The sequence below is a fragment of the Ovis canadensis genome, chromosome 14 (assembly GCF_042477335.2).
Source record: "Ovis canadensis isolate MfBH-ARS-UI-01 breed Bighorn chromosome 14, ARS-UI_OviCan_v2, whole genome shotgun sequence".
NCBI lineage: Eukaryota > Metazoa > Chordata > Mammalia > Artiodactyla > Bovidae > Ovis > Ovis canadensis.
In genome coordinates, this window is record NC_091258.1 from 36,428,454 (window position 1) to 36,439,256 (window position 10,803).

The window sequence follows — 10,803 nt, forward strand, 5'->3', positions numbered from 1 at the left end:
CTTTTCTTCCCATCTTGCAAGTCAGTTTCACAAGGACCGGTTCAAATGCCAACATGAAGCCTTCCCTGGGAAAGAATTGATTCCTTCTTGCAAAGCTCAAACCTGGAGTTGAAAATTAGTGGCCCTTTTGTTTGACCTGCACTATGTTTTTAAAAATCAGAAAATGGTACCCCAAATGGTGGTTTTCTACCTCTTTTAAAAAGAGTCTAAAGACCTGTCAATTCTGGTCCCGCATTCCTGGACAAAAACAATTGTTTGTAGATGGGTCACTGCTGCCCCCTGCAGGTGGGGCAGGCATTTCAAGATTTCTCCACTTCTGTGGATTCCTAAATGGCAACCCACTCCAGTGCTCTTGCCTGGAGAATCGCAGGGACTGGGGAGCCTGGTGGGCTGCCCTCTATGATGTCGCACAGAGTCAGACACGACTGAGGTGACTTAACAGCAGCAGCAGGTAAACTTGTCTGACTGAGCCCTGAAGGCAACTAAGATCCTCCCTCAGCCCCTCTCCTCCTACTCCCCTTCTCTTCCACTCGATGTTTTTCTTGTAGGTGCTATTTCTTGCTTTCTATCTTCTTTAAGAATTACTAATGTTTATAGGCATCTTCAGGGCTACCCCAGTGGCTCAGCTGGTAAAGAATCTGCCTGCAATGCCGGAGACCTGGGTTCGATCCCTGGGTTAGGAAGGTCCTCTGGAGGCAGTCATGGCAACCCACTCCAGTATTCTTGCCTGGAGAATCCTCATGGACAGAGGAGCCTGGTGGGCTGCAGTCCAACCTGTTGCAGAGAGTTGGACATGATTGAGAGACTAAGCATGCATGCATACATAGGCATCTTCATCTCCTCTGCTACAGACTGTGTGATCCTTGGGCTGGTGGTGGGAGGGACTCTCTTTTATCAGCCTGTGAAGCCCAAAGTACCTGTCCCAGTGTCTGGTTTCAGAGAGAGAATGAGCAAGGTGCCTACGTATGTAATGTCACCCCCTGGGGCTGTGCAAAGTGATTGACTGAGTGACCTAGTGAGTGAGGGAAAGGATGAATAAATGATGAAGGCATGCACTTATAAAGCACCTACTATGTGCCAGGCACAGGACTAAGCACTTTACAGATAGATGAATAAACATAGGGTATATTCTGAATACCAAATGGATGGGTCTCTCTGTTTGGTTCCCAGCTCACAGTTGGAGAACCCTGCTCTGTGAGTTATAAACAGATATTCCAACTCTGGGCCTCGGAAGTTTGGGGGCTCAGTCCAAGCGCCAGGTCTAGGTCTTAACAAGATCCACTCTCATCAATGGGATGGGGACACAGATATTGTGACTGTTTGCAACCAGAAAACATTGTTTGTTGTCCAATGAGGGAGCCTCAGTGAGACCCCAAAACCAGTAGGCAGAGGTTACGATAGCTGCAGAGCCAGACTGTCTTCTTAGTTTCTCTTCCAGGGTCACCCAGAGCGTCTGTTAGGGTTTTACTCCTTGGAGACAGAATAAAACACTCTTTGGACCAAATCTGTTTCATGCATATGATGTTTCAGAGCTTCAAAATATGTCCCCATTCATGATCCACTCGGATCTTGAAAAACTACATTTCTATCCCTCCTTCCCACCTCCTTTAGTTCAGTTCAGTTCAGTCGCTCAGTCATGTCTGACTCTTTGCGACCCCATGAATCGCAGCACGCCAGGCCTCCCTGTCCATCACCAGCTCCCGGAGTTAACTCAGACTCGCGTCCATCGAGTCAGTGATGCCATCCAGCCATCTCATCCTCTGTCGTCCCCTTCTCCTCCTGCCCCCCAATCCCTCCCAGCATCAGAGTCTTTTCCAATGAGTCAACTCTTCACATGAGGTGGCCAAAGTACTGGAGTTTCAGCTTTAACATCATTCCTTCCAAAGAAATCCCAGGGCTGATCTCCTTCAGAATGGACTGGTTGGATCTCCTTGCAGTCCAAGGGACTCTTAAGGGTCTTCTCCAACACCACAGTTTAAAAGCATCAATTCTTCGGTGCTCAGCTTTCTTCACAGTCCAACTCTCACATCTACACATGACCACTGGAAAAACCATAGCCTTGACTAGACAGACCTTTGTTGACAAAGTAAAAACAGGTGTTACCTTATACCCATTTTATTGATGAGGAAACTGAGGTAAAAATGGAGGAAAGGATTTGTTCTAGGTCACACTGGAAGGCAAACGTTATTACTTGGTCTTCTGACTCAAATCTTTTTCTGGGTTTCATTGCAAACCTCTACATAGGTGGAGAAAACCTATCAATCCACTCGCCACTGATGCCATATCAGCAGAGAGGAAGACATGGTGGCTGTGTGACTGAGGGAGGAAGAAAGAGGTTCAGGGAGGAGTGTGTGTGTCAGTTGCTCAGTCGTGTCCAACTCTCTGTGACCCCACGGACTGTAACCTGCCAGGCTCCTCTGTCCACGAGATTCTCCAGGCAAGAATACTAGAGTGGATAGCCATTCCCTTCTCCGGAGGATCTTCCTGACCCAGGGATCAAACCCAGGTCTCCTGTGTTGCACACAGATTCTTTACCCTCTGAGCCACCAGGAGAACCCTCCGGGAGGAGAGACCTGGCGAGAACATGGCTGGGCTACAGCCTCAACTCCTTCTCCCCACCCCCTTTCCCGTTAGAGCCCCCTTTCCCAAGCCTGTCCTAACCTGAGGCAGAGGAGCAAAGACCACGGGCACAGATTCTAAGAGAACCAAAGCGGAGGAAAGCCGGAAGGACCTTGGCAGCCACAAGAGGAGCAGGGCGGAGTGAGTCGGAGTATAGCCTCTGACGTGGCGACGCCTGGCTTTAAACTTCCCTTCCTTCTAGCTGTGTGATCTTGAGTAACTGACCTAAGCTCTGCGGCCTCAGTTCAGCTCAGTTCGGTTGCTCAGTCGTGCTCAGCCTTTGTCACCCCATGGACTGCAGCACGCCAGGCCTCCCTGTCCATCACCAGTTCCCGGAGTTCACTCAGACTCATGTCCATTGAGTCGGGGATGCCATCCAACCATCTCATCCTCTGTCGTCCCCTTCTCCCGCCTTCAATCTTTCCCAGCATCAGGGTCTTTTCCAGTGAGTCAGCTCTTCGCATCAGGTGGCCGAAGTTAGCTCATCTGTAAATGAGGGCTGCGACTGTGCCAAGGCTGTCGGGAAGAGGAGCTGAGACCATACGTAGTAAATGCTCACTAACTCATAGCTGTTGCACATATTAACTCCTTTGATCTCCTGGCTATACCTCTAAGAGAAGGGAACACGCTCATCTCTAGTCACGAGGTAAGTGAGGGACCTTCCAGCCCGCTGCTCTTCCAACACATCACTCAGCATTCTAGGTGGGTGGTCTGGAGGCTCCTGGGGGACGCAAGCCCACTCTCCGCTTAACAGATGCTGTACCCTATCTACACTGTCCTGGGTTTGTCCCACTCTTAGCAAAATTTCCTGTTGGTCTAAAAGTCAGGTGATGAGACCCAGCAGGAGGCGACATTTTATGCCACCTGCGATCTCTCGCTTCTCCTCCAGAAAGATGTCCCTTCTTCCTAGGTTGGGAGGCTGGTTCTGATCCACTGCCACCCCACTGAGAAGGTCACAGGACCCCCCGAACGTAGCTCTGCCCTCCCTCTCTCCAGCCCCAGCATCCACACCCTCACACTCCAACCACTGGCAGCAGCTGCCGCCTCCCTCTCCCCCCATTCCAGACCCTCTTCCTAAACCTGCCGCCCTGACCCGTGTCCTCACTAAAGTTTAACTGCACTCCTGCCTCAAAGGGCTGAAAAGAGTCAACCATCGCGGAGCCATCGAAGACTGCAAGAGAAAAGAGAGCCAGAGAGAGAGTGAGGCAGATACATAATTTATGGTATGGCGGAGGGTGAGTGACAGGCAGCAGCAGGAGGCCTCAGCACCTTATCGATCCTTTCAAAAAACCTGAGAAAGGGCCCCGTGCTGAGGGCCAGGGGAGGCATGGAAGGTGCAGGCGGGGGCAAGGCCATTAAGGACGCACCGCGACCAGGCCGGCCGCCGGGGGGTGGGCGGGGGGCTCCGGCAGGTGGGGCACACACACGCGTGCCTCCGATCGATGACACCATGTCAAAACATAAAATGCATGCTTTGGCTCTTAAGCCAAATGTGCGTGAGATTTTTTAAAAGCATTGATTCAGGATGGATCAATAGAAATTGAGGCGTATTTTTTTTTTTTCCTCCCCTGTGCAAAAAGGGGGTAATAACACTTTGCAGAGAGGGCCTCGGCAGGGGTGGCAAGAGTAAGTGTTCTACCAGAAGTGCCTTCTATTCCTCTGCTTGGGAGGAAGGTCAAGGTGTCTGTTTGTCTCAGCTTGCTCTCCCGGCATGGAGGCACCCACCTCAGCGAGGGGCTGAAGGCTTCCTTGGCTGCCCGGCCAGGTAGGGAGCTGCATCTCGTTCACCAGGTGCTCCCCCTGTCATCATCCCAGGGTCATCCCACTCTGTCCATTGCCTAAGCAACCCAGCGAGCTCTGTCTCCAGGATCCTCATCTCCATTGCTTCTACCTGTCTCTATGTCCATTTCCCACACAGCAGCCAGACAACTCCTAACTCGCCCAGAGTGACATCAGTTTTTTACGAGATCTGACCACACATCTCTGACCTCCTCTCTACTCCAGACCCCACTCAGAGAGGCCTTTCCAACTGTCCAAACACATTGAGCCCCGTGCCCATTCCATCCCACCCTGCCCACCCCACGACGCTTGTCCATTTTTTTTCCCTCTGAGTGCTTAACATGATTTATAGTATTATTGTTTGTGTCATTGTTCAGTCTCTAAGTCGCGTCTGACTCTCTGCAACCCCATGGACTGCAGCACGCCAAGTTTCCCTGTCCTTCACCTTCTCCCAGAGTTTGTTCAATCTTATATCCATTGATTTCACTGATGCCATCCAACCATCTCATCCTCTGTTGTCCCCTTCTCCTTCTGCCTTTAAACTTTCCCAGCATCAGGGGCTTTTCCAGTAAGTGGGCTCTGTGCATCAGTGACCAAAGTATTGGAGCTTCAGCTTCAGCATCAGTCCTTTCAATGAATATTCAGCATTGATTTCCTTTAGGATTGACTGGAAGACTCTCAAGAGTCTTCTGCAGCACTGTTTGTGGGTTTATTTCTTTTTCTGTTTATTGTCTAGCATTTCTTTATAGAATGTGAGTTATGAGAACAGGAATCTTGTCTGGTTCACTGCTGGGTTCTCAGAGCTTAGAACAAGCTTTGGCGTAGAGTAGGTACTCAGTTCAGTTCAGCTCAGTTCAGTCGCTCAGTCGTGTCCGACTCTTGGTGACCCCATGAATTGCAGCACGCCAGTCCTCCCTGTCCATCACCAACTCCTGGAGTTCACTCAAACTCATGTCCATCGAGTCGGTGATGCCATCCAGCCATCTCATCCTCTGTCGTCCCCTTCTCCTCCTGCCTCCAATCCCTCTGAGCATCAGTCTTTTCCAATAAGTCAACTCTTTGCATGAGGTGGCCAAAGTACAGGAGTTTCAGCTTTAGCATCATTCCTTCCAAAGAAATCCCAGGGCTGATCTCCTTCAGAATGGACTGGTTGGATCTCCTTGCAGTCCAAGGGACTCTCAAGAGTCTTCTCCAACACCATAGTTCAAAAGCATCAATTCTTCAGTGCTCAGCTTTCTTCACAGTCCAACTCTCACATCAATATATGACCACAGGAAAAACCATAGCCTTGACTAGACGGACCTTTGTTGGCAAAGTAATGTCTCTGCTTTTGAATATACTATCTAGGTTGGTCATAACTTTCCTTCCAAGGAGTAAGCGTCTTTTAATTTCATGGTTGCAGTCACACCTGCAGTGATTTTGGAGCCCCCAAAAATAAAGTCTGACACTGTTTCCACTGTTTCCCCATCTATTTCCCATGAAGTGATGGGATCAGATGCCATGATCTTCGTTTTCTGAATGTTGAGCTTTAAGTCAACTTTTTCACTCTCTTCTTTCACTTTCATCAAGAGGCTTTTTAGTTCTTCTTCACTTTCTGCCCTAAGGGTGGTGTCATCTGCATATCTGAGGTTGTTGATATTTCTCCCTGCAATCTTGATTCCAGCTTGTGCTTCATCCAGGCCAGCGTTTCTCATGATGTACTCTGCATATAAGTTAAATAAGCAGGGTGACAATATACGGCCTTGATGTACTCCTTTTCCTATTCTAACAGTTGCTTCCTGACCTGCATATAAAAAAAGCATATAAGAAGCAAAATGGCTGTCTGAGGAGGCCTTATAAATAGTTGTGAAAAGAAGAGAAGCGAAAAGCAAAGGAGAAAAGGAAAGATATAAGCATCTGAATGCAGAGTTCCAAAGAATAGCAAGGAGAGAGATAAAGTCTTCCTCAATGATCAATGCAAAGAAATAGAGGAAAACAACAGAATGGGGAAGACTAGAGATCTCTTCAAGAAAATTAGAGATACCAAAAGAACATTTCATGCAAAGATGGGCCTGATAAAGGACAGAAGTGGTATGGACCTAACAGAAGCAGAAGATATTAAGAAAAGGTGGCAAGAATGCACAGAAGAACTATACAAAAAAGATCTTCATGACCCAGATGATCATGATGATGTGATCACTCACCTAGAGCCAGACACCCTGAAATGTGAAGTCAAGTGGCCTTAGAAAGCATCACTACGAACAAAACTAGTGGAGGTGATGGAATTCCAGTTGAGCTCTTTCAAATCCTGAAAGATGATGCTGTGAAAGTGCTGTACTCAAGATGCCAGCAAATTTGGAAAACTCAGCAGTGGCCACAGGACTGGAAAAGGTCAGTTTTGATTCCGCTTCCAAAGAAAGGCAATGCCAAAGAATGCTCAAACTACCGCACAATTGCACTCATCTCAAATGCTAGTAAAGCAATGCTCAAAATCCTCCAAGACAGGCTTCAGCAATACGTGAACTGTGAACTTCCAGATGTTCAAGCTGGTTTTAGAAAAGACAGAGGAACCAGAGATCAAATTGCCAACATCCACTGGATCATGGAAAAACCAAGAGAGTTCCAGAAAAACATCTATTTCTGCTTTACTGACTATGCCAAAGCCTTTGACTGTGTGGATCACAATAAACTGTGGAAAATTCTGAAAGAGATGGGAATACCAGACCACCTGACCTGCCTCTTGAGAAACCTATATGCAGGTGCTCAGTAATGTTTATTGAAATAAAGGGGAGAGGAAATGAGAGAGGAGGGAAAGAAGGGAAGGAGGAGAGGGGGATGGAAGAAAGATGAAGAAGGAAGAGGAGAGGGAAGGAGGAAAAGAAGGAAGAGGCTACATACAGTCAAGGAGGAGACAGCAAAGCATTATGAAGCCACAGTCAGTGCTGTCACTATAAAACATGAAAACAAAAAGAAATCCCATCACCAGTTATGAACCGCATAGACTTTCACAGGGGCTGGTCCTCCATAGTTAGGAGTTCTAACTAGAAGCTCTGAATTGAGGAGTTAGTATCATTGAGAAAAGCGTATTATCAAAAACTGCTTTTTTGGAGGGTCAAACTCACCGTTCTCTCTGATTCAAATGAAACTCAAGCAGTGTCATAAATAAGCCTTGGTCCCCCTACCCAGCTCCTTTGGGATGGGACATCCCTGGGGCTCGACCTCTCTTTCTCTGGGGTCCAGTATGGGAGAAGAGGCTCTTGCCGTAAAACCATGGAGCCGAGGGCTGTAGGATTTTCTGATGTCCCAGGGGAGACCTGGGCTTCCTGTCATCCTGGGCACCAGCATCTGGCCTCCCACTTGCAGATGGAGGCTGGAGACCTGCCTTTTATTTCTCTGGTATCCTTCCTGGAGCCACATGCCATTTTTCACTGTCGTGAGTACTTCCTCGGCCAGGACCGTCAGACAGGAAGATGAAATGAATCTTTACCACCCGTCAGAGAAAGAGAGAGAAAGACTGAGGAGTTAATTCCACCAGCAGGCTGGTAACCTGGCCCCCCAACCCTTCCTCCACTGCTCCAGCCCCACCTTGGAATGAAAAGGGGGCAGAATCATTTTATTTGACCAGTGCTCATGAAGAAAATAATTCCATTATTTCCGTAAATAATTTTCCAAGAGCCCGGTCTCACTCTATTTGTTATGTGTAGAATAACTTAATCACAACTTTGACCGGGCAGGGAAACAGGGATGGGAATGAGGGATGTGGGGGAAGGGGAGATTAAAAAGAGCTTGTTCAAAATTATTCTCTCTCCTTTTATTTTTTTCCCAATTGCTTCAATATGTCTCTCTTCCCCTTCTCTCCATCTCACTCCCTCCCCATTCCCTCTGCTGGCCTCTGTAAGACTGCTTCTCTTTCTGATTTAACAGCCCCCACCCCTCATTCTCATCTTCCCACTGTGCGCCATCCCTGCCTTGGCCCCCAGGCTGGCTTGCAGACAAACTTGACCCCTAATCATTTCTGACAGTAAGATCACCTCCGTGCAGAGCAGAGCAAGGTGCCCACCTTCCCCATCCCATCTCTTATTGGCACATCTTGTGGGTTTCCATTAGTGAACCCAGCCCCTGGGGAAGCTTCAAACATGAACATCTCATTCCTGGGGCTCTGTTTTGTCCCACTCGAGGGTGTCTCCCGACCCCTGATCCAGGCTACATCATCTGCTGCTGTTCAGAGTTAGGGAGGCTGGTGTTTCTCCAGATACCTTCCTCCATACCTAGATGTGAATTTCGCATGCAGGTTAGTGGCCCTCAAGCTTGAAGAGGGCCTTTGTCTAGGAGATAAGGCAGAAAAGCTGGAGGACTCTGGAGCCAGATTGCAGTACTTACTAGCTGTGTGATCCTGGACCAACTACCTAAACTCTCTGGGCCTCAGTTTCCTGATCTGTACAGTGGGGATAAGTTATAATTCCTTCATAGGGTTTATATAAGAATTACCCGTGTTAATACTTATAAAGCACTTAGAACAGTGGCTGACACGTAAGTACATATTCAGTGTTTATTATCAGCAGTATTTATCATCCCAGGTCTCCATCCTGGGAGGTGCCGTCTGGCCTTGACCCAAATGGAACAAGCCAGTCATCATTTTTACAATTTTATTTATTTATGTATTAATTTATTTTGGGCTGTGCTGGGTCTTCCTTGCTGCACACAGGCTTTCTCTGGTTGTGGTGAGTGGGGGCTACTCTGTTGCCATGCGTGGGCTTCTCATTGCAGTGGCTTCTCTTGTTGCAGAGCACAGGGTCTAGGTCAAGTGGGCTCAGTAGCTATAGCACACAGGCTTGGTTGCCCTGAGGGACATGGGATCTTAATCCCTGGACCAGGGATCAAACCTGTGTCCCCTACGTCGGCAGTCAGTTTCTTAACCACTGAACCACCAGGGAAGTCCCCAAGCCAGTCACCTTGCTGCTCATGAAGCTTAAACCTTGAGCAAATCACATTTCTTCCCTAAATCTCAATTTTACTATCCCCATAATGCAAGTGTGCTAATACCCCTTTGTAGGAGTGTTTGGAAGCAAAAATGAGTTAGTGCATGTTAACAGCAAAGATGCTAACACCAGCCAGGCCTTGTGAGTACAAATCCCATCTCTACCACTTACTAGCTGTATGACCTTGGACAGGTTACTTAACCTCTCTGTGCCCCAGATACTTCATCTATCAGTAATACTCTCCCACCCTCAATCTCCTAGAGTTTTGGGGAGAATGAAATGAATTAACTCATGTAAAGAATTCAGCACATGGTCTGGCACAGAGTAACACCTAGGCAAGTGTTAGTTTTTACGAATGACTCCCAGAAAAACATTGCTCGCCTCCCTTCTGTCTCTGAAGGATTTTTTTCTCTTCTCGTCACTCTCTTCCCATTAGGTGGCTCAGGGCAGAAGTTCCTAGTTTTTCATCTAAATCCAAATTGTTCTGACAGACTTGGCCTAGCAAGTCTTACCTCTGGAGGCAGAGGGAGGAGTTGAGAGATGTCACGGGGGACCCATGTCAATGACAAACTGGGGAAGGTGATGAGGAGCTGAACTCCTAGACCCGGGCCTTGGGAGCTGGTTCTGGAAAAGCCAGCACCTCCCAGTGTGACCTTGACAAGCCCCTTAATTCTTTTTTTGGCCTCAGTTTTCTCATCTGTCCGTTGGAGCAGATTGCCTACTTCCCACATTATCATGACACTTTAATAAGATAACCGAGAAGAAGATAACGTCAGAGTGGAAAAAAATGCCACAGAGTCCAGGGTCATCTGCTCTATTTGGGTTCTCTGAGTGGCAAGAAAGAGCCCCACTCAAGGGGCATGGTGTCGTTGAGGGCACATGGGCAGGAACCAGAGAAATAAGGCCTGCCAACCTCTGGAAAGGCAGGGATTGAAGGGCAGCTCCAGTCCTAAGTCAAAAATGCATGGATTACCTATCTCTATGAGCTTTACCATCCTCAAAGACTTGCTGGGTCTGCTTTTTCAGCCTCCCAGGAAGTACTTCATTCCTTTATTCTCATAACTGCTTTTTGGTTTTGCTGCCTGAAAACATCAACTTGCATGTGGTCTTGTTGGACTTGAGGGCCCTCTCCATCCACCTGTCCATCTACCATCCTCCATCCATCCCTGCAGGCATGCATCCGTCCACATATCCAGCTATCCGTCCGTGTATGCATGCCTGTGCCCACCTGTCTATCCAGCCATGCACTCATCCTTAAATCCATGTGTGCATCCACCCATCCAAAAATATTTACCAACCCTCTGCTCTGCACCAGGCACCATAGTAGGTGCAAATGAAAGCCTAAGTCGCTCAGTCATGTCCGACTCTTTGCGATCCCATGCACTATACAGTCCATGGAATTCTCTAGGCCAGAATACTGGAGTGAGTAGCTATTCCCCTCTCCCTT